This window comes from Microcaecilia unicolor, chromosome 2, assembly GCF_901765095.1.
Source record: "Microcaecilia unicolor chromosome 2, aMicUni1.1, whole genome shotgun sequence".
Taxonomy (NCBI): Eukaryota; Metazoa; Chordata; class Amphibia; order Gymnophiona; family Siphonopidae; genus Microcaecilia; species Microcaecilia unicolor.
The window spans coordinates 443,356,537-443,380,468 of NC_044032.1; the positions used below are offsets into that span (position 1 = coordinate 443,356,537).

At 42.4% G+C, this 23,932-nt stretch overlaps 1 protein-coding gene across 1 annotated transcript in view; it reads left to right on the forward strand.

Annotated features, from left to right (window-relative positions):
- Positions 1 to 23,932, forward strand: part of LOC115462542 (interleukin-12 subunit beta-like) — a 66,320-nt gene that overhangs the window by 7,817 nt on the left and 34,571 nt on the right. Inside the window, exon 2 of the mRNA XM_030192538.1 lies at positions 2,537 to 2,694. The gene's annotated coding sequence lies outside the window, so the exon portion shown is untranslated. The remainder of the gene's footprint in view (positions 1 to 2,536; positions 2,695 to 23,932) is intronic.

Here is a 23,932-nt window from a genome sequence, read left to right on the forward strand (position 1 = left end):
GTTTTCAATTTCATTGTTTATCTAGGTATTTTTCTAACCTGTAGTCTTGTTTTTTATTTATTTATTTTTACTAGGTGATGGTCTGTGGTTTTCCTCTCATCACTGCAGAGAAGTGTTCTTTTAACATGTAGACTCTGTGTACAGCTGATCTCTTTTCCCAGATGGAGGTGTACTGGTGGTCTAGAATTGTTGCAATGCTGACTTTTCATAAGCAGGGTTAGTGTTCTCAGGGTCTGGTAGAGGAGGGAATTTGTTGCTCTCACTGATATACCAGAGTTTTAATGGAATGTTCTGTTATTTTTTATTTATTTATTTATTTGTGTGTTGCATTTGTATCCCACATTTTTCCACCTATTTGCAGACTCAATGTGGCTTACAATAGTACATCATAACAAATGCCAATCAAGATTAGATAAACAATTGGTTACATAAAGAACAAGTGTAACATAGTGGATATAATCAATTCAATAAATCAGAAGGCAGACAGATTATCGAGTAATTAGTGATGTGTTGGAATTCCTATTATTGATTATTATGGTAAGTCTTGTTATAAAGGAAAGTTGATGAGGTCATGAATATTTTATTCTACTTCTGTACCTGTTGCTGAAAGTTTTATAGATTGTGAAGGAATGATTATACTCTATGGGGGCAATTCTATAACTGGGCACTACAGTTTAGGCTTGCCAATACTCTACTATGAGACATCAATTCTATAATTATGCCAAGATGCCATTATAGAATATGTTGGTATTGATGCACCTAAATGTAGGCACGAACACATATGCCAGGTATAACCGGTCATAGCTAAATGTGGCACACAGTAAGTTATAGAACAATGCTCTAGCACTTATCTGCATATGTGTGCATTATGCCCTAGATTCAGTAAATGGTGCTCAAAACTTGGTGCTGAATGGTATTCTACAATGGGTGTTCTGGGATCACAATAGTTCAAAACTAGGGAGAGGCAGAGACTCTTTTACTATTGATGAAGTTCACAATTGGTGTATTGATAAAGATGGATTAAAAAAAATGTTATCCCAGTTATTGGAGTAATTTAAGGAGGTTTGTGATGTATAGAGCAGTTATGTGAGCCGTTTATCAATGTGGTTGAAGCTCTCTCCTAACTCCTCTAATTTATTCCTCATTTCTACTACTAGAGCTCTATGCTGATAGTTTTGGGATTGGTTCTTGTTTGAGTCTTCATAGAATAGCACATAGCACCTGGATCCTACTCAAGTTTGGGCACGAGGAGTTACACCAACTGAAACCAGGTGCAAATCTCGGTGCACAAGTTGGACGAAGATCCACACTATTCTATAATGCATGCATTTTAAAGGAACGCATCTGACCCACCCATAACTCTCCCATAGCCAGACCCTCAGATCCATACAGAAACACTTAGGTGCTATTCTATAAATGGACATGTGTTTCTCATTGAAGTAGTGCCTAACGTTCAACACCATATATAGAATTATTTAAATACATGTGTTGCCTTACTGGGACAGACCAAAGGTCCATCAAGCCTAGCATCCTGTTTCCAACAGTGGCCAATCCAGGTCACAAGTATCTGGCAAGATCCCAAAACAGTACAATACATTTTATGCTGCTTATCCTAGAAATAAGCAGTGGATTTTCCTCAAGTCCATTTTAATAATGGCTTATGGACTTTTGTTTTAAGAAGCTATCCAAACCTTTTTTTAAATCTGCTAAGCTAACTGCTTTTACCATATTCTCTGGCAACGAATTCCAGAGTTTAATTACATGTTGCATGAAGAAATATTTTCTCGAATTTGTTTAAAATTTACTACTTTGTAGCTTCACTGTGTGCCCCCTAGTCCTCTGTATATTTACTTAAGACATGTGCTAATATTTGATGGCATATGTGAACATAGTGCACAAATGGCACCTAATTTTAGGTGCCCTGTTACAGAATTAGGGGTATATGGTTTATATAAAGTTGACTAAATGTAAATCAGTGTGGGAACCGGAGATGGAGTTGGGTTCCCCAAAACGTAAAGGTGCTACTACCCCTGGGGAGGGGATGGTACAGAGAAGGGGAATGCTAGACAAGGGAGGTTGGGAGGAGGGAAGAGAGAGGAGATGCTAGATGGGGGGGGGGGGGGGGGGGGGGGAAGGGCAAAGTTTGCAAGGGGACACCAGAAACCTTAGCGCCGGCTCTGAGATTAGGGAGATGCCCTTTGGGGAGAGGGTGAGTTGCCCTGTTGTGGCAGCTTAGGTGTGCCCCAGTAGAGAGCACAGGTATACCTGTGCTATCTGTAATGGTATATGTCTGTCCTGTGAGATAAATACAAGGCAGATGCTTGCCACACCCCTTGCATTTACTACATGGGCTTTGTACTTATGGCATTTTATGTTTTGCACTTAAGGTGCAATAAGTGCAAAAGGTACCACATTTTAGTTAACATGCTGTAAATTATTTTTCTAAGCCTCCATTTAAGTTAATTACTGTTTTCAAGTTTTGTTCCTCTTTCACATGTTCCCCACATGCTGTCTCTTTCTCGGAAAATCTTTGCAGATACAATCAGCTGTTAAATCCATCAAGCCATTATCTGATCTCCCATGGGAAAGTACACTTGACAAGTTGATGCTGTCAGACTTCCCCCAGCCGCTTCAGAAAATACACCAAAAAGATGGTAGCAAGATGTCGCAAAGAAGATTAGGTCCCGCTACCCTGTGAGTTCACTTATCAATAATTCAGGAGAAATATTTTTTTTTACAAAGTAATAGTAAATATGGTGACTGCTGTTCAACAGAAGGAAAGGGTTTGGGATTTTTTTTATATTGGTCTTTCACAGTAACAGATGACTTTCTAACATAGAACTACTTTATTAGCATTCAGAGCTGAAATAATTCAACAGCCCAGTAAATTTAAAGTAGTAGATGGAACAATAGTAATTATATGTATGTATTACTCTGACTCATTTCAGGACTGCATCATACTTAAAAACAACATTCAAATCTCATTATGAATAATAACGACTTAGGTGGTTTAATTGGGCGCCTTGAAGTAGATGTGTTGATGCCCAATGTTGAGCATCGGTTCTATAATGGCATCTGTGTGCCATTATAGAATATTAACATAAGCGAGCATTGACGTGCCTAAAGTTAGGTGTGATAAATGAAATAGGACAAAATCTTAATGTGCAGGGACCTTAAAGCATATCCAAAACTGTTCCCAGCGTCATGTACAACTCATATGTCTTTAAACTACTTTGTAACACATGTCATTTTAGTAGTATGGATCTTCAGAAATAACAGCACAAATGTTGCAGAATCAACTTATCTTAAACAGCAGAGTGTAAATCGTCATTGATCCGCTTCCGCATACAATTCAAACTTCTCTTACTGACCTTTAAATGCATCCATTCTGCAGCTCCCCATTACCTCTCCACTCTCATCTCTCCCTACATTCCTCCCCGTGAACTCTGCTAACTAGACAAATCTCTCTTGTTGTCCCCCTTCTCCTCCACTGCTAACTCCAGGCTTCGTTCCTTTTCTCTCGCAGCACCTTATGCCTGGAATAGACTTCCTGAGCCTGTACGTCTAGCTCCATCTCTACCGGTTTTCAAATGAAAACCCACTTTTTCACCACTGCTCTTGGCTCCTAGCATTGCCTCCCCTTGTTCCTTCTCACCCAGTACTTCCCTCGCCCTTAATTGTCTTGTCTGTCTGTATTATTTTTAAGATTGTAAGCTCTATTGAGCAGGGACTGTGTCTCTCTATGTCAGGTGTTCAGTGCTGCGTGCATCTGGTAGCACTATACAAATGTTAATAATAATAATTGATCCAAGATTTACACTCTGCTGCTTAAGATAAGTTGGTTCTGCAGCTTTTGTGCTGTTATTTCTGAAGATCCGTACTACTAAAATGACATGTGTTACAAAGTAGTTTAGACTTATGAGTTGTGCATAAAATTAGGTGTGAACAGTAACGCCAGATCAATGGCAGGGCCTAAATGTTCGTTATACATGTAACTTATACTGTTTGACAAATTGTGCATGTAAGATATAGACACAACCATACCTCTCTCATGCTCCACCGATATGAACACCTCCTTGAGTTACATACTATTTTATTGACTAGCATGCAGTGCCACACTACTTGTGTGTATGATGCACATAACTAATGGAGTGGAGGAGTGGCCTAGTGGTTAGAGCACTGGTCTTGCAATCCAGAGGTGGCCAGTTCAACTCCCACTACTGCTCCTTGTGATCTTGGGCAAGTCACTTAACTCTCCATTGCCTCAGGTACAAACTTAGATTTTGAGCCCTCCTGGGACAGAGAAATATCCAGTGTACCTGAATGTAACTCACCTTGAGCTACTACTGAAAAAGGTGTGAGTAAAATCTAAATAAATAGATGCACACAGTTATAGAATTGCCATTTCCATCTTTTGTAGCCACTTTTGCTCAATAAGGAGTCCAGCTCTTAACTACACAGGCATGAGCCATTTGGGAAAGTAGGGAACTTTAATAGAATATCTTCTGTTTATAAGAATGTTTTTAAATATTAAAAGACCGGATGAGATCAGCAAAAGGACTAATGAAAATGTTGAAGACAAGGATGAAAGACTCAAACTCTGGGAAACATCATATGAAAGACAATGACTTGAAGAAAAACTAGACTGACTATGAACAACAAAAGAGTGGCCATGCAAAAAGAAAAAGAAAAGAAAGCCCAATATCCTTAAGACAAGAAATGAGTGAGGAGTAACCTACCAAGTCGAAAACAGCAGACAGATCCAAAGAGGCATAAAGAGCAATATTACCTATATCCAGGGCTTTTTTTGAGGGAGTACTTGGGGGTACTGAGTACCGGCACCTTTTCCACTGTCTGCTAAACTTGACCAATGGTTCTCGTATTTTAATGAAAGAGCTCAGGTTCTACATACAAATTCTGCCTTGTCATAGATTCTATGACTGGTTGCAGGGGTCCTGGCTATTGTGGGGTGAGTCCCTCAATGATCACCCCACCCCTGAAGGGTGGCCTGGCATTTGAGTACCGGCACCTTTTTTGCTAGACAAAATGCACTGCCTATATCTAAAGTAGAGTGAAGATCACTGAGGAATGATGTAATTACTGTCTCAGTACTAGGACGACTCCGGAAGCCTGTCTGGAATGTGTGGAGGACCCTAGTCTATTCCACAAACAATGACAGCTGTGAGTAAACATCCTTTTCTGTTAATTTAGACAGAAAACCAAGATTGGAAATGGGGTGATAATTTATTGGGTTAGAAACATCCAAAGAGGGTTTCTTCATTAGTGGACAGACAACTGTCCGGTTCCATTGTGTAGGGACAAAGCCTGGGGAGAGGCTGTTACAAACCATGGTTAGAAACAGAGGGAGCAGACCCTGAGTACTGGATTTCACCCAGGAAAGTGGGATCTGATCCAAGGTATAGAAGACAGGCCTTGTGGATGACAATATTCTGGATAATTCATTTAAGGGTGGTAACGTAAATGTGGACCAAGTGGCAGAGAAGTAGGAGAGCCATCACTCTTTGAATAGTCAAGGTTGTGAGGAGAAAGAGAAACCAGTGCAAGAGAAGTGTTAGGCAGTGAGTTGTGCAGAATGGAGCCTATGGAGTCAACGTGGTCTGCCGAAGTATGTACAGTGGGGGTGCAGCTAGGTTCATCATAGCCTATATGTTTGGTATGATGATTAATAACCTGAAACAGCAGTTTTGAAGGATTAGAGGATGAAGAGATGAGTGTGAAGAAATACTTCTTCTTAGCTTTGTTAAGGTGGACGTTGAAGGAACAAAGTTCCTTCCTGAAAGCTTGCTGGGAAGCTGGTGTGTGCTTAAACTACAGTTGCTTTGCTCGCCAAAGACAGTATTTACGGAGACAGATGGCAAAACTGTACTAGGGAGCAGACTTGGGGCAGAGGATGGAAAACGTTTGGACTGAGCAAATGTGTCCAGGTCCACAGTGATCAATTCTGTCCAGGTTTTTATCAGGGAATCAAGAGAAAGGGAGGAAAAATTATCTTGGAAAAAGGTAAAAAAGTGGGGAACAGGAATCCAGAGAAAGTTGGGTCCAGGGGTGGGCTAATCTGGATGACAGCAGTGTTTTTGTGTTGGAGACATTAACCAGGATTGTAGACAACACAAGCAAATGGTCAGACCAAAGAAGTGGCAGAGATTTAAAATTGCCAAGGTGAGATAGAGATGGTGTTTTACAAATAATTAGATCTAAAGTGTGACCTGCAGTTGAGTGGGAAATTGAACATGCTGAATCAAACCAGGATCAGGAAGGAGGGATGGAAGGAACTGTCAATGTGAATGCTGAAGTCTCCCATTATTATTAAATTTGATTAATGGACAGAAGCATTGGCAAAGGATTGCAGCAGTGAATTCCAGCTCCTGGTATCAGTCGTAGATGGATGATAGAATAAAAGAAAGTGTATTGAGATAGGAGAGGAAATATGAATTCTTAAAACGTCTGGGTACGCAAACACAGAAGAAGAAGACTCTGTGACAGTAAAGAAAGCTAGAGGAAAAATGCTAAATCACCCCCTTGTTTAGAGATGCAGGCACTGTGGAACACCTGGTAGCCAGTTGGGGAGTCCCTGCTAGAGAGAGGGCTCCTCACTTGGTCTCAGCCAAATCTCTATAAGGCCTAAGATGTCAATAGGAGACTCCTGTAACAATTCCCTTAATAAAATAGACTTTGAGCTTACTGATTGACAATCTAATAAGCTAATTTTAAAAATGGGGATATGGAAAGAGACATTTGAGAATGTTGGACAGTCCACAAGACAATGAAGACAGATATGTAAAGGGTATTAAAAATATCGGGCATAGAAAAGGCTCGAGTACAGGAATCTTCTGTGTGGCATCTGGGCAAAAGTTGTCATGGTTATTGGACAGAGTAAAAATAGAACAACGAAGACTAAAAATGAGGGACTCACCAAAACATAGCAAGAGAACGAGTTCATCCCAAGGAGCATTATTTAGGTGCCTTGATGCCACATGGTGAGAGCCCATTTTATAACAGCATCTAGCCACTAAGCTTGTCTGTCTCACTATATGGAAGCCCAGGTCAGAGATAGGGTTTTGACCAGCTTCAGTTTGGATTTTATATCAGCTGGTGTTCATTCGCCCCTGAGGCAGCCATTTTGTTGAAATATGGTCATGTCGGGTCTGCTTGTATTAACCTGTGAGCTAAAATAGTGACTAAAAACTGCATCTTCTACATGGTCTGCTCTTTTTGTTGATTACCATATCGGATCTTGCAAACCGTTTGCCTTAATGCTTTCTTGGATTATAACATGTTAGAAAATCTACCTGAGGTTGAAGGATGAAAAGGGTTACTCAAGGAAAGGACTTTTGTATTTAGGCCACACCTTTTTCATTAATATATCAAGGTGAGTTACATTCAGGTACTTTTCCCAGAGAGCTTATAATCTTAGTTTGAGCTGAGACAATGGAGGGCTAAAGGGACAATTCTATAACTGGATACCTCCATTTAGGTACCCCGAGAATGCATGATGAAAGCCTGTTCTATAACAGCAATGCGTGACCTAACCAACTTTCAGAAATCACTGAAGACCAGCCTGTTCAACAAGGCATACCACAACGATCCATCCTAACCACCAGACAATGAAACTCAAGCCTGAACTGGATAAAACCTAACTCTCTATACTTGACTACCAAGATCTACTCTGCCACGAATGAACTTTAACGCATACCACTCTATCTCTTATTCCGAATGTGAACTCTTTATACTTGACTGCTTAATCTACCATGTCAATCATGATCTTTAATGTAATACCACTTGTATCTCTCACTCCGGAATTGGCGATCGCCAAGACGGAACAATGTAAGCCACATTGAGCCTGCAAATAGGTGGGAAAATGTGGGATACAAATGCAACAAATAAATAAGTAAATAAATAAATTAATAAATTATAGAGTACTAGAGTAATCTGGTATCAGCACACCTTAAATTTAGGTGCCTACACTTACCAGCCATAGAAGTAGTGTGATTGCAGGAGCCTATAAGTGGCAAAGACATGTGTAACTTCCAGTATTCTGTAAGTTGCATGTGTATGTGTGAGTCCCACCTTTGTGATCACCCATCTTTCATTTACACATGACTTTACAGAAGAGAACTTGGGCACTTACCTTTTGAAAGTGCTAGTATTCAGTACATTTAGGAATATAGGGCCAGATTCTATATGTGGCGCTTAAAAACTCCACACAGCCTAAGCATATTCTATAAGTGGCGCCTAGATTTAGGCGTGGTACATAGAGTATGTATAGTGAGTATCCTAGTGCCTAAAACTATGTGCATCCATTTACACCAATGAGAACGTGGTGTAAATCCTGGCACGTAGATTTAGGCGCAGAGGGCCATATTCTATAACAACGCATGTAAATTTTGGAATGCCCATGAAACACCCATTTTTCTGCCCATAAGCATGCCCCTTTTTGCCTGCACACATTAAAATTTAGGCGCAGTGCGTTACAGAATATGCTTAGGGAGTTGTGCGGGTAAATTCTAATTATTGCCAATTAGTGCTCATTATTGCTTGTTAAGTGTTAACAGTGCTGATTGGCTTGTTGAGCAAATTAAGTTATGTGCATTGTTATGGAATACATTTGGATTTTTGCGCGGAACACTAGTAGCCTTATTTTCAAAAGTGATGAGCGCCCAGATTTCGACCCAAATCGGGAGATAGGCACCCATCTCGCAAAGGCGCCCAAATTGGTATAATCGAAAGCCAATTTTGAGCGTCTTCAACTGCACTCCGTCGCGGGAACGAACAAAGTTGACGGGGGCATGTCGGAAGCATGGTGAAGGCGGGACTGGGGTGTGTTTATCGGCCGAGGAGACGATAATCGAAAAAAGAAAGGCGTTTTAGCGCCAATTTAGGTCACTTTTTTTGGACCCTTTTTTTTTCATGAACAAGTCCCAAAAAAGTGTCCTAAATGACCAGATGACCACCGGAGGGAATCGGGGATGACCACCCCTGACTCCCCCAGTGGTCACTAACCCCTTCCCAGCAAAAAAAAAAAAACAACTTTAACAACTTTGTTTTCCAGCCTGTATGCCAGCCTCAAATGCCTTACCCAGCTCCATCACAGCAGTATGCAGGTCCCTGGAGCAGTTGTTAGTGGGTGCAGTGGACTTCAGGCAGGTGGACCCAGGCCCATCCCCCCCTACTTATTACACTTGTGGTGGTAAATGGGAGCCCTCCAAACCGCCCTCAAAACCCACTGTACCCACATGTAGGTGCCCCCCTTCAGCCATAAGGGCTATGGTAATGGTGTAGAGTTGTGGGCAGTGGGTTTTGGGGGGGATTTGAGGAGCTCAGCACCCAAAGGAAGGGAACTAAGGACTTGGGAGGTATTTGACTTTTTTTTTAATTGTTACAAGTGCCCCCTAGGGTGCCCGGTTGGTGTCCTGGCATGTGAGGGGGACCAGTGCACTATGAATCCTGGCCCCTCCCATGACCAAATGCCTTGGATTTGTTCGTTTTTGAGCTAGGCACCTTCGGTTTCCATTATCGCTGAAAAATGAAACCGCCCAGCTCAATTCCGCACAACTACGATGCATTTGCCGGGCACAAACCGGTTTATCGAAAAAAAAGATGGGCGGCCATTTTTTTCGAAAATACGGTCTGTCCCGCCCCTTCACGTACCCATTCATGGACATAGACGCCCATGGAGATGGGCGTTCGCGTTCGATTATGCCCCTCTAGGTGTGCTATATAGAATACGGGAGATAAGGGGTGCATAAAAGCAGGTGCCCACTTTTAGAATTGCTCTTCTCATGACTTGCCCAAGGTTACAAGGAGCATCAGTGGTATTTGACCCCTGGTTTTCCTAGTTCTCAGGGTACTGTTTTAACCATCAGGCTACTCCTTTGCTCTAAGTTCACATGGCATTATCATTGAGGGGTGGAATTTGAACCCTGCTTCTCAGCCCTCTTCTCTAACTACTAGTCTGTACAAGCAGAATATAAGCTTTAACCAGCTATCTTTATCTCCTCAATATATTATCTAATTATATTATTGTCACTATTAAAAATATAATATTGTAAAACTCCCCACCTGAATGGATGTGCCATGCCTTTGTCTGCGCTAACATCATGGTTTCAGCATGCCTTTTCTACTGCTCCATCTCTGTAGATAAGGTCATCTGGGGGTGGAAAGAGGAATGGAAAATGAAACATATCTGGAAAGTGGAGAAAAAAGCATTAGTTTTTTTAAAGTGCCTAATAGATTAAAAATATAATATTGTAAAACTCCCCACCTGAATGGATGTGACTTGTCGTAAAAATATCTCTATTTATTCTTGGATTCATTCCCTTTGTCTGTGCTAACATCATGGTTTCAGCATGCCTTTTCTACTGCTCCATCTCTGTACATAAGGTCATCTGGGGGTGGAAAGAGGAATGGAAAATGAAACATATCTGGAAAGTGGAGAAAAAAGCATTAGTTTTTTTAAAGTGCCTAATAGATTAAAAATATAATATTGTAAAACTCCCCACCTGAATGGATGTGACTTGTCGTAAAAATATCTCTATTTATTCTTGGATTCATTCCCTTTGTCTGTGCTAACATCATGGTTTCAGCATGCCTTTTCTACTGCTCCATCTCTGTACATAAGGTCATCTGGGGGTGGAAAGAGGAATGGAAAATGAAACATATCTGGAAAGTGGAGAAAAAAAGCACTAGTTTTTTTTTTAATGCCTAATAGATTTTTCTCCATTCACTTTCAGGTTTGCTGACCAATAGATTAGCAAACTGTAGCCCCTAGTTTGGGAATTATTTCCTAGTGGGGTGAAGTTAGACCTGAATATATTTGAATATATTTAGATTTTCAGGACTTGTATACTTTTTCTGTGGATCTATACCTTTAAGATCCCTACGCAGAATATCTGGTTTGGGTGTTTGTATTCTATATAAGAATATTCTGCAGCCTTTTTGTGTTTGTGGAGGGAGTTTCAATGAGCCAGTTGTGTCTTCAAGTCTTCTTTGTTCAAAAACTTTTTATTGAAATCAAATAAACGGTGGAACTAGACACACAATAAAGTATCATATGTAGATTACAACCAAAATTTCCAATATATGACAGCCAAATAAGAGATTTGACCTATGTAGGGGGCTTTGACTCTTATAACCCCCTACAAAGAACGTGCCAAAACCCCAACTAACCTACTAAACCTAACCCCGCTATCTCATTCCCCTTATTAGTACAATGTTTTAGTATGAATAACATCACAACATAAGTTTAACCCCCCCTTAAAAATTCCAAAAAGAAAAGAACCCCCCCCAACACCAAAACCCCCTTCCCTTCCCCCTCCCCACCCCGTTCCATACAAAGAAACTCCAAGTTCCATAGGGTACAAAATAAGGAATCCACCCCTCCCTCCACAAAACCAAAGTCTGATCCTTAGTAAGGGCCCGATAGAGCGCTAAGCTGATTAAGGATGTGGCTTCATGCATGGTGTGTTAACTTGGGAACATTATATCCATAGCTTAAGTAAAACTGACGTTGTATCTTATAGTGGAGATGGGAATCCCTAAGTTCCAACATGAGCAAAGCATGAAGTTTATTGCACCACTGCCAATAGGAGGGGGGCTGTTTGTTTGGTCCAGTTGACAAGAGCACATTTTTTACCCACAAACATGTCTTGTGGATAAAGAAGTTCTGGTGGACAGTCCCAGTCCTCGACGGTGCAACCCCTCCCAAAATAATACTTTCCGGCATGTCTCACCGCCTGTCTGAAAATGCGTTCCAAATATCGAACTACTAACGTCCAAAAAGCTCTAATCGCTAGGCAATCCCAAATGGCATGGTAAAATATACTAGGAAAGCGGCTGCATTTATTACCTTGAGGAGAGTCTACATCACCCATCTGGTACAACTGCGACTGCGAGGTATAAGCCCTATAGATCACTCTAGCCTGACATTCTCTAAGTTCTGCACTGCCTATCCATCTAGGTGTAGTACGCAGACAGCTGACCAGTGTTGAGCAACAGAAGTGAGATCTCTCCAGGGACAGTCTCTTATGGAGCATCAAAATCGATATAGAATAGCTAGACGCCATCTCAAAACGCTCACAAAATTTAGTGACCAAATCCACCCCAAGTGAGGCCTTGGGAAGCGCTGTTACATAGTTGGACAACTGTTTATAAGCAAATCTGTCTGCCCAGTCCAAAGTGCCAAGAGAAAGCGATTCTAGGGACTTAAGTACACCATTTGGCTCCACAAAGTGATATACAGAATCCAGTCCTCTATCTACCCAAAGGAACAGACAGAAATGATCTGTTCCCAGTGGGAAATCCTCATTCCCTTGAATAGGCAAAAATGTATTACAGTGTGGATCAAAGGACCAAAGTTTTGGCATATCTCTCCACAAAACCACTAAGGGCTGTACCAAGACACTTGTGCAAAGATGAGGTGGCAATACTGAAGGTAGTGCTTGCAAGACGTGGAGGGGCATAATCGAACGGGGCGCCCAAGTATTCCTGAGGGCATCATCACAGGATGTCCCCGAGAAGGGGCAGGGAAACCCATATTATCGGAACAAGATGGGCGTCCATCTTTCATTTCGATAATACGGTCGGGGACACCCAAAGCTCAACATTTAGGTTGACCTTAGAGATGGTTGACATAAATGTTGAGATAGTCGACCTTAGAGATGGTCGTCCCCGGTTTTCGGCCATAATGGAAACCGAGGACGCCCATCTCAAAAATGACCAAATCCAACTCATTTGGTTGTGGGAGGAGCCAGCATTCATAGTGCACTCGTCCCCCTGACATGCCAGGACACCAACCGGGCACCCTAGGGGGCATGGCAGTGGACTAACTGATGCACTAACTGAATGGAAAAAGCCCTTCCCTTACCAATTCCTTAGTGATTCAGAAAGGAACGGGCATGCATGAAGGAAATCGCATGCAAATGAGCGGCTCACTGTTCCTAAGGAGGGGAAGCCAGTGCAGAGCAGCCAAGCATTATGCGTGGCTGCTCTGCGCATGCCAAAGATGGCTTCATACATGCAGACAAGCTGCGTGTATAATAGCCGTCTACAACCTTAAATAAATTGCCATCTACAACCTTAGAATAATACAAGTCCAGATGAAAATGTCCAAGTGCTCCTCAGGGACGTCTTTTTTTTTTTTTTTTTTTTAGAGTATGGGTGAAGGACGTCCTTCGCTATGCCTCCATCCCTGCGATGGCAGTTGAGGATGTCCAAAACGTGGATGTTTCTGTGAGAAGGATGTCCATGCCTGCTATGCCTCTAACACCCCCTTTATTTGGATTTTGGATCACAAGTAGCAGTGGTGGGATTTGAACCAGCCACCTCTGGATTGCAAGACCAGTGCTCTAACCACTAGGCCACTCCTCCACTCCACTCCACTCCCTTGAAATTTGGTCATCTCTGTGGGGGGGGGGGGCAGTTGAGGACGTCCAAAATGTTTGAAAGAAGGACGTCCACGCCTTCGCTATGCCTCCACTGACACACACATACCTCCCCTCCCAGGGACCTGCATACTGCTGCGATGGACCTGAGTATGACATTTCAGGCTGGTAAAAAAAGTTTTTTTAAAGTTTTTTTTCAGGGTGGGAGGGGGGTTAGTGACCACTGGGAGAGTCAGGGGAGTTCATCCCCAATTCCCTCCGGTGGTCATCTGGTCAGTTCACGCAGCTTTTTGAGGCTTGATCGTAAGAAAAAAATGGACCAAGTAAAGTCGCCCAAGTGCTTGTCAGGGACGCCCTTCAGTTTTCCATTATCACTCGAGGACGCCCATCTGTTAGACACATCCCAGTCCCGCCTTTGCTACGCCTCTGACACGCCCCCAGGAACTTTGGTCGTCCCTGCGATGGGAAGCAGTTGGGGACACCCAAAATCATTTTTTGATTATGCCGATTTGGGCGACCCTGAGAGAAGGATACCCATCTCCCGATTTGTGTCAAAAGATGAGCGCCCTTCTCTTTCGAAAATAAGCCTGATAGTGTAAGTGCAATGGATAGCATAAAGCAGTTTCCATGGGTACTGGAGTATAGTAATCTGTTCTGAAAAGCCAATCCCCCAGATTACGCAACAGACATGCCATATTATAAAGTTTGAGATTTTGGAATACCAAGGCTCCCCCCTGCTCCAATTGCCCACCAGGCTCTGAAGGCGAATCAGCGGTTGTTTTCTCCACCAGCAGAATCGTGAAATCAAATCAGAAAGGGCCCTCAAGTCCCTCTTAGTGAAGTATAATGGTAGGGTCTGCAAAAAATATAACCATTTAGGAAAGACTATCATACTAAACAAAGAGATGTGGCCTGACAAGGATAATGGGAGTCCCTGCCATCTCTTAAACAGTTTCTTAGTAAAAGAAAACAATTTAACAATGTTTTTGGTGTATAACTGTGAAGGATTCCCAGGTAAGTAAAAGACGTCTTAGTTCTCTTAAAGGGGCAATTTAACCGTTTCCGCTCTTCCTCTACCATATGAATAGTAAGGACTTCAGACTTATCTAAATTAAGGCAGAAACCAGAAAAATCACCAAAATCCGTAAAAACCTCTAACAAGGCAGGCAAAGACGTTCTAGGTTCACACAAGAGCACCAATAGATCATCAGCAAATGCTGATATCTTAAACTGCTCCGGGCCAAGCTGAACACCCTTCACATCCATTGCACCCAGAATGTCCTGAATCAGAGGGTCCAATACCAAAACAAATAGAAGCGGGGAGAGTGGACATCCTTGTCTCGTTCCTCTAGCTATCCTAAACACATCGGATGACATCTCATTTTACCCACACTTCTGCCACTGGAGCATGATATAAAGCTCTTATGGCTGTCAAAAAAGAACCAGTTATTCCATAGGTTTCCAGCGTCACAAACATGAAGTCCCAATGTACTCGATCAATTGCCTTCTTGGCATCAAAACTAATAATCAGTGATGGAGTAGAATTGCAATGTAACATCTCCAAAGACGTCAATATCTTTCTCATATTGTATGCCACCGAGCGCTCCCTCACAAAACCCACCTGCGGGGCAGCCACCAGATTAGGCAAAACTCTAGCTAGACAAACAAATAGGTCTATACGACTCTGCCTTAACTGGATCTCTCCACGGTTTTAGCAACACTATGATCTGTGCTTTTCTCAAAGAATCTGGTAGCACACTCTTGGAAATAAACTGATTAAAGACCACTGCTAAGCAAGGAGTTATTTCTGAGACTAGAATTTTATAAAATTCTGCGGTTAATCCAACTACCCCTGGCAATTTGATGAAGTCAGATGGACTAGCCTGAATATTCCATCTGACTTCATCTTCCGTGATGTCCGCATTAAGAATGTCTTGTTGGTCCATCGTTACCTTAGGAAGAATCTGCCCAGAAAGCTACGTCTCACTCGCCAGACCTACATCCTCAGGGGAAGAATATAACTGCTCATAAAAATTTTTAAATACAGTATTAATTCCTTCTGTTGTATTATGGTAAAACCCTGTAGGATCTCACAGCTGGGTAACATGACGCACGCCTCCCACCTGCTTCACCAACCTCACAAGTAACTTCCCATGTTTATTAGCATGTTTGTATAATTGATACTGAAAATAGAAGTATGAGTTTTGCGTTTTAGAATGAATCACTTGATTCAAGGCTGCTTGTGTTGCCAAAAGATATGTTTTATTAGCTATAGACGGTACCGACTTGAACCGCTGCCTATCTCTTCTGACCTGTGCTTCCAAGCGGAGTAGTTCTGTGTCTCTCGCTCTACGTTTATGTGGCTAGTAAGATATAATGTGACACCTCAAAACTGCCTTTACTGCCTCCCAAAAAAGTATAGGGTCTGTGAAAAAGCTTTCTCTGTTAAGATCCGCATAATCCCTCCATTGATAGCATAGGTAGGTATAAAACTGAGAGTCATAGTACAAATCTCTTGGAAATTTCCAACGAAAGCGAGCCCTTGATTCTAAGTTTCAGGAGAGAGAGCTCCAAATCAACACATGATCATACACCTGAGTAGGGCCGATCTCCGACTGGAGAAGAGCTCCGGAACAACTTGTCGAAATTTAAAAAAATAATCTATATGCGATTGTATATCAAGAGCTCTAAAAAGCTGCGTATAATCACGCTCAATCAGATGGAACAAATGCCATGAATCTAGTAAATCCAAAGAGGAGCACAACCAAGGAACACCTCAAGCATAGTTCACAGGGCCCACCCGAGAGGAACTGGTACTATCCACCAAAGGGTCAAAGACCGAGTTAAAATGTCCACCCATGACAATTGGAATCTGATCAAAGGATTGTATATGTTTGAATATAGTCTGATAAAACTTTTGTCATTAGGAGGGTGTAAGGACTTTGTCATGAGAAAACTACAGATTGTGCAAAATATGGCAGCGAGACTTGTCTTCAGTAAAGCCCGGTTCGATAGCGCGACGCCTCTTATTGCTAAACTTCATTGGCTTCCGATCAAGGAGCACATTGAATTCAAGGTTTGCACCATGGTTCACAAAGCAATCAATGTCCCAAGTTACGTGCTTAATATGATTGACTTGCCAGCCAGAAATGCTGACCCGTCCTCAAGATTATATCTCACCTTGCACTTTCCCAGCTGGAAAGGCTGTAAGCGCGGATCTATTCAGGCATCAAGCTTTCCCTTCATCAGTGCGCAACTATGGCATGCACTTCCTAGAGACATCACCAGTCTGAGAGACTACCTTACCTTTCACAAAGCACTAAAAACGCATCTGTTTACCAAAGCATTTTCTCCGGGAACAATATAGGACTATCGCCTCTGCCAGCTGGCATACGTGGATCCTGTTTAGTCCTATTCTTTTGTACTGTTATATGTAACGTATCCTTTCTTTCTTGCCCTTCTACTCTACTATTCTCATTTGTATCTGATATCACCCGGAGTTCTCTCTCTCTCTCTCCTGTTTTTGTAAGCCACATTGAGCCTGCATGTCTGTGGGGATAGTGTGGGGTATAAATACCTTAATAAATAAATACTGGTTAGGCGCATAGACATTCACTAACAGAGGCTTTTTGTTCAAAAGTACCTGCACAATTATATATCTACCCATGGGGTCCACTATTGAACATTGCTTTTCAACCTGGAGCCCTTTATGAAATAATATAATAACCCCTGCTTTCCTTTGTTGCATGGGGCCTTCTATGTAGTCTCCAACCCACCAACAACATAGTTTTTTATGCTCTAAAGAAGCCAAACGCGTTTTTTGGAGCATTGCTATATGCGTTTTTTGTCTATTCAAGACCTGTAAAAGTTTGCTACATTTAATAGGGGAGAAAATACCTCCCACGTTCCAAGACACCACTTTAACCATGGGCTTCCCAAATACTGCGATAAGCTTGAGAGAAATTCGTCAATGTTACTCTTCTATTATCAAGGGAAGAGTGTCCCAGCCTACACCCTCCCTCCCACCAACTCATGATTGTGAAACTTAAATTTTCTTCTTCCTCACCACCGCATCTTAACTACTACTACTACTACTATTTAGCATTTCTATAGCGCTACAAGGCATACGCAGCGCTACACAAACATAGAAGAAAGACAGTCCCTGCTCAAAGAGCTTACAATCTAATAGACAAAAAATAAATAAAGTAAGCAAATGAAATCAATTAATGTGAACGGGAAGAAAGAGAGGAGGGTAGGTGGAGGCAAGTGGTTACAAGTGGTTACGAGTCAAAAGCAATGTTAAAGAGGTGGGCTTTCAGTCTAGATTTAAAGGTGGCCAAGGATGGGGCAAGACGTAGGGGCTCAGGAAGTTTATTCCAGGCGTAGGGTGCAGCAAGACAGAAGGCGCGAAGTCTGGAGTTGGCAGTAGTGGAAAAGGGAACAGATAAGAAGGATTTATCCATGGAGCGGAGTGCACGGGAAGGGGTGTAGGGAAGGACGTGTGTGGAGAGATACCGGGGAGCAGCAGAGTGAATACATTTATAGGTTAGTAGAAGAAGTTTGAACAGGATGCGAAAACGGATAGGGAGCCAGTGAAGGGTCTTGAGGAGAGGGGTAGTATGAGTAAAGCGACCCTGGCGGAAGATGAGACGGGCAGCAGAGTTTTGAACCGACTGGAGAGGGGAGAGGTGACTAAGTGGGAGGCCAGCAAGAAGCAGATTGCAGTAGTCTAAACGAGAGGTGACAAGAGTGTGGATGAGGGTTTTGGTAGAGTGCTCGGAAAGAAAGGGGCGGATTTTACGGATGTTGTAAAGAAAGAAACAATAGGTCTTGGCGGTCTGCTGGATATGAGCAGAGAAGGAGAGAGAAGAGTCAAAGATGACCCCAAGGTTTCAAGCTGAGGAGACAGGGAGAATGAGAGAGCCATCAACAGAAATAGAAAACGGGGGGAGCAGGGAGGTGGGTTTGGGGGGGGAAATGAGAAGCTCGGTTTTGGTCATATTTAATTTCAGGTGGTGTTGAGACATCCAGACAGCAATGTCAGACAAGCACGCTGAAACTTTGGTTTGGATGCAAGGTGAGATATCAGGGGTAGAAAGGTAGATTTGGGAGTCATCAGCATAGAGATGGTAGGAAAAGCCATGGGATGAGATTAATGAACCAAGGGAAGAAGTGTAGATAGAAAAGAGGAGGGGACCAAGAACAGAACCCTGAGGTACGCCGACAGGCAGAGGGATAGAAGTAGAAGAGGATCCACCAGAGTGAACACTAAAGGTGCGGAGGGAGAGGTAGGAAGAGAACCAGGAAAGGACAGAGCCCTGGAATCCAAGTGAGGACAGGGTATCGAGAAGTATGCTGTGATCGACAGTGTCAAAAGCAGCGGAAAGATCAAGAAGAATGAGGATGGAATATTGACCTCTGGATTTAGCCAGTAATAGGTCATTGGAGACTTTAGTAAGCGCAGTTTCGGTTGAGTGGAGAGGGCGAAAACCAGATTGTAAGGGGTCAAGAATAGCATGTGAGGAGAGAAAATCAAGGCAGCGGCGGTGAACAGCACGCTCAAGTAATTTGGAGAGAAAAGGAAGGAGGGAGATGGGTCGGTAATTAGAGGGACAAGTAGGGTCAAGTGAAGGCTTCTTAAGGAGAGGTGTGACCACAGCATGTTTAAAGGCAGCAGGGACAGTCGCAGTGGAAAGTGAGAGGTTGAGAATGTGACAGATAAAAGGAATAAGAGTAGGAGAGATGGCATTAAGAAGGTGGGTGGGAATGGGATCAGAGGAACAGGTGGTACATTTTGAGGAAGAAAGGAGAAGTGTAGTTTCCTCAATAGTAACTTCAGGAAAGGAGGAAAGGGAAGGAGAGAGAAGCCATGGAGCTGACCCAACCCCCCCCCCCCCCCCCACACACACACACACAAACACACAGACCTCCCCCTGCCTCCACCCAACCCAAACCCCAAATTAAACTCCTAGTTACCCCATCCTCCCCATTCTACGAGTCATATGAAGACTCTGCACGTATTCGTACCCCCTCCCCCTTAAGAGTAATAGGTTAAGTGCGCTTCATAGTAGAGCAATGTTAGTGCAAAACCATGTCCCCATCCCCCCAACCTCCCCTCCAACAACCTCAACAACAAAAGCACATTTAACCGTAGTATAGTATCAACAAGCTCTATAACAAATATAGATCAACTCTAAAATACATGAGTACCAAAATAATCAGTATCTTGGTTAGTGTATATTCATTCATATTTAGCAGACGGGGAAGATAAAAAAGGAGGGGGAAGTGAGGAAAGGGAGAGGAGAGGCAGCAAATCTAATCAACCAGTCTCATTTCAAAAACTTGCTTTGTAGCAACCAAACAGTTTAAACCCACCAAGCACTGAACGCCGAGAATGTTCACATTAGGAGAGTTGCAAAGAGAACAACTAAAGCAATGTCAGCTCCAGGGCAGTTATGCCCAACGCATATCATGACCGATTGTTATCTGCCAAAACACTGTGATTAATATCCAAGCATATATACTGAGAAACCAAAACTGCAGTTCTTTAGTCCAGATGAGTGAGATACTTAAATAGTCACTTATAGAAAGCTCACCAATTCTGATTCCTTTAACTGTTCCAGGTACACCGGGAATGATTTTCCAAGTCATCCAACTTTAGCTCCAGATCCAACAGCTTTTTCTGTAGTACCCCTGCAGGTTCCGCGGTCGCTATCATGCGATCTTCAATGTCACTGATTCTCTGCTGCATTTGATCCATGTCTAAATGAAAGCCATCTAATCTTTCATGATCAGCCTCCGCACGATCAAGCAAAGCTTGTAGCTTTTTGTCCAGTGCTGCTTCAACAGCAGCGGTAACCTCCGCAGTAATCTCTGCAGTCCACGCAGAGCACACAGAATTATCCAGCGGAACCTGCACATCCGCCATCTTGCTTTCCGGAATTCTGCCTCTCTCCTTATCTTTTCTCTGTAATTTAGCTGCCATCTCATGTCCAGACGCAAAACATTTTACTGCTGCCACTCGAAGATGTCCTCTATATTGACAGCACCAAAGCTGTAATGTCGGTAAAAGCGCTATAAAGCTTGATTCTGGAGTTAGATTAAGGGGAAGTGCAGGAGCTGCACTTTTCAGTGACCGATCTCCAGCATGGCACCACTTGCATGTCTTCAGGTCTTTAATATGGAATAATGACTGAGGGGCTTAGTTAAAATGGGTTATTTTACCACTAACTCCTGCTATGTTAGCACAGTCCTCATTTTATACAGTGTGATCTAGTTACTAATTACTGGGGTTAACAGTAAAATAACATGTTTTAATGATAGCCCACATTGATAGCTTTCCCCCCAGAATATGCTAGAATAGTTTAGAACTTGATACTCAAAATGATTTCTTAGTAAACTTTGGAGCTAACTGCATAAGTAGTCAATCCTGATAATTTTGGACTGACCAACATATAACTTTTGGCTGGATATCTCAATGTCCATTCAGATTTTATGCAGATCAAACAGTGAAGGTTTGGAGGTGATATGGGGATGTGGCTTAAACTTATCTAGATATTGGTGATATCAAACTGTTAACCAATAAAGTTTATTTGGTTAAATTTAGGTTAAATATTGAGCAGTCTGACTTACATGGATAACTCAGCTGAAAATCTATATAAAGTGGATATGTCACCACCCTGCTGAAAATCAAACTCTTAATTTACAGAAATAATTCCGCTGAAAAAAGCCTTTTCCCCTAGATTCTATATAGCGTGCCTAGAGATCCTCGCCAATTCTATAACCACGCACATAACTTAATTGGCTTAACAAGCTAATGAGTGCTGATAACAGCATTAAAAAAGCAATAATGAGCACTAATTGGCACTAATTCTACTTCGGAACTCACTCCCCCTGAGCTCCACTAGAGTTGATAACTTCCTTATTGGCCTTGTACCCCCACTTGGCCCTTGCCCAGCTGACCACTATTGGTCCTCCTTTGAGCTGGTCACCATTGAGAAGGTCTCTATGGCCCTTCACAAGTTTTCACGAATGCACTGCAAGCTGGATAGCTGCCCTAACTACCTGCTGCAATCGGCGCCGGAGTGTTTTGTTGCTGACTTCACATCCTATCTAAACTACATGCTCCAGCACAGGCGCTTCCCTGTTGATCACGGTCACATTCTCCTGACAGCAATCCCAAAGGACCCGAAGTGTGTGCCTAGTATTATTTCTAACTACCGCCCTGTTGCTACAATCCCATTACTTGTCAAGACTATGGAAAGCATGGTAAATTCTCAGCTCGCTGATTATTTGGATAAATTTTCGATTCTTCATTCTTCTCCAATCTGGATTCCGGTCTCATCACAGTAATGAGACAGTACTGGTCACTCTCCTGTCCAACTTTAGGAAGGAACTGTCTTTTGGGACAAACATCTTACTTCTTCAATTTGATATGTTGAGCGCGTTCGACATGGTTGACTACAATCTCCTCCTTACGTTGCTAGCTGAATATGGTGTTTGAGGTACTGTCTTGGATTGGTTTAGGGAGTTTCTGTCTTGCCGATCCTATCGGGTCAAAGTCCAGTCCACTATTTCGCCATCTTGGAGATCTCACTGTGGAGTTCCTCAAGGCCCCCCCCCTATCGCCTACCTTATTCAACATCATGATGACTCCACTAACAGCGGCCCTTTTCAATCATGGCCTGAATCCCTACATCTATGCTGATGATGTGACTATCTACATCCCCTTCTGATCTTCCTTAGCCGAAATCTCAGCAGAAATTCAGAACAGTCTCGCCATCATGGTCAATTGGGCTAACACATTTAAGTTTAAGCTTAATAAGGAAAAAACGCATTGCCTCATTCTCTCCTCCCAGTTCAAAAAGTCTATACCAGGCACGGTTGCTGCGCTGTACTTCTCCATCCCTATCGCAGCAAGTTTGAAGCTACTTGGGGTTATTCTGGATTGCCACTTGACTCTCGACCTTCAAATTTTGTCAATTACGAAGCGAATGTTCCTTTCCATGAGGTTCCTTAAGCGTATTAAGCAGTTCCTACCGTTTGACCTTTTCAGGACTCTAATCCACTCTCGTATTGAGCCATTTTGACTACTGCAATGGAATTTACACCAGCTGCAAAGATCATACTCTTAAGAAACTCCAGACAGCGCAGAACACGGCGGCGAGGCTACTATTTGGCAAATCTTGGTTTGAGGCAGCAAAACCCCTTCATGAGAAGCTCCACTGGTTCCCGATTAAAGAACGTATCGAATTCAAAATCTGTGCCCTTACCCACAAGATTGTATACGGGGACGCTCCAGCTTATATGTACAGCCTGGTTGATTTCCCTCCCAGAAATTCCAAGAAGTCGTCCTGTACCTATCTCAATCTCCACTTTCCTAACTGCAGGAACTTACGATACAAACTATTCTTTGCCTTCTTTTTTAGCTTTATGTGTCCCTGTTACTGGAATGCTCTACCATCAACTTTAAGAGAGGCAGCCGATCACAGTCTGTTCAAGAAGTCCCTAAAGACCTACCTCTGTGATCGTTCATACTCCTCTGCTGCTTAATCTCCTGCAATCCCGCATTCCTTTCTCCTGTTGTTTCCCTCCCTCACCCCATCTGCCTTATTCTCTGTTTTGTACTAGAGTTATTATGTAGTTCTTTTCATCAAATGTTGTAAGCCACATAGAGCCTGCCTTAGTGGGATTATGTGGGATATAAATGTTCACAATAAATAAATAAAAATAATAATTTAGGTGTACAACTCACTAAGCATATTCTATAACAGAGTGTGCCAAACTTCTAAAGCAAACTTCGCAATGCTATATTGACTGACAGCATTGTGAAGTTTGCTGAGTAAGCTTGGGAAGCACTTATGTAAGGTGGTTGTATGACTACTTTTAGGGGTTCACTTTGCTTTTTACCCCTATTAGTTTTTTTTTACCCCTGACGCAGCCTGAGGGCGAAACGTGGCCACGTTGGGTAACTTGTAATAAACCACTTCTTCTGCTACCCTCCTGTTCTATTTTTTTGTCTTTTTTGATCAGCTTTTTTTCTTTTGATTTGCTATTTCTGTGGCAGATCTTTGCCTTTTTTGTTTCTGTCAAACTTCTAAAGCATGCAGGCAAAAAGGGGCATGGTTATAAGTGGAGAAATGGGCATTTCAAAATTTGCATGCATAGTTATAGAATATGGCCTGGTGTGTGAAAATCTACACACCAGGATTTATGCCATGTTTTCATTGGTGTAGATTTAAGTGCTGAGATATCAACTAAGCATATTCTATAATTGGCGCTTAAATATAGGCACCGATTATAGAAAATTCTTAGTCGGCACTGATTTCAGTGCTGATTTTTTATAGGTGCCCTATAGAATCTCCTCCTTTTTGCCTATCAAATACTTAGTCAAACAGGGGTTCCCCTTCATTTAACATGTAATGGAAGGAAATTTCAACAAAACTTCACTATATCGGGGGATTCAGTATAGCTATGTTCAGCACAGCCAAGTTCCACTGTAGGACCTTAGTTTCTTTCACTCACTCTTACTT